Raw genomic sequence first — 1,067 nt, forward strand, 5'->3', positions numbered from 1 at the left:
GCATCTTTTCATGTGTTTGTTAGCCATCCATATGTCTTCTTTGGAGCAAAGGAATTTAGAATGCAGCAGTGGGCTCCACAGGTGGGGCAGGGGGAGTAGCACACATCCCGTGCAGGCAATACTGGGGAGCATTGCCCACGAAGACTTTTATTACAAGAAGAAAACCAAGTAAACGCTGGTTTTGTTTTGATTACCATCTCCATACTCCAGTATTCTAAAATAATGTCAGGAATTAAATACTTTTCTTCTGCCAAACCAAATTGTGTTGGTTTAAGTTTGAAAAGTTTGTTGTCATATATGTCAGGTTTTAATATTTTATATATTATTCCCAAGGTACAAAGTTTCAGTGTACATATATACAAATGCGCACACACACACGTGTGTGTGTGTATATATATATCCAAACACATACACATATGTGTGTATGTGTATACATATATAAATATATATATAAATTCATACGGCCACAGTCTTAGTACTTATCTTTAACAATTCATTGTCTTCTATGAGGGAGTTCCTTAAGAGAAGAGACCCTGTTCATCAATTTTCACCAACACAGCTGCCATGGTTACCACTGCTCCCTTCCCCAGAGCATCCTTAATGGTTTGCAAGGCCTTGAGATCACTTCCTGCACAGCCTGCAGTCCCTGAGGGAATGTAGTAATACGCACCCCACATTCAAACAGTTGATTCTAAATACACAGTGATACCACAAAGATTGTCAAGGTAAAGACACACAGAGTACTTTTATTTATGTCCAAATCAGTCAAACAAAGTATTCATTGTAAGGTACAAACTTTTTTTAGCTTGAAAAGAACAAATTTGTCTTATATTTGAACATAAAATATCTTGCTGAATTTGAAAAACAGGTTTTAAATGAAATTCATTCTTAATTGTCAGTTATTTTGAGCCTATGGAACAAAGAAAATAAACTTATGTTACGTTTGGGTGCTTAATGTGTATCTTTTGCTATTTTTTTAAATTCCCTTACACTTGTACAGTCGTAACTAGATATAACATGATTAATAGATTTTATAGTTTTTATTTTCTGCACATTACTCTTTCCTT

At 35.0% G+C, this 1,067-nt stretch overlaps 1 protein-coding gene across 1 annotated transcript in view; it reads left to right on the top strand.

Annotated features, from left to right (window-relative positions):
* Positions 1–1,067, top strand: part of LOC104981018 (ATP-dependent RNA helicase DDX3X-like) — a 13,454-nt gene that overhangs the window by 2,546 nt on the left and 9,841 nt on the right. The window lies entirely within an intron of this gene.

This window comes from Bison bison, unplaced genomic scaffold (genome assembly GCF_000754665.1).
Source record: "Bison bison bison isolate TAMUID 2011002044 unplaced genomic scaffold, Bison_UMD1.0 scf7180017864512, whole genome shotgun sequence".
NCBI classification, from domain to species: domain Eukaryota; kingdom Metazoa; phylum Chordata; class Mammalia; order Artiodactyla; family Bovidae; genus Bison; species Bison bison.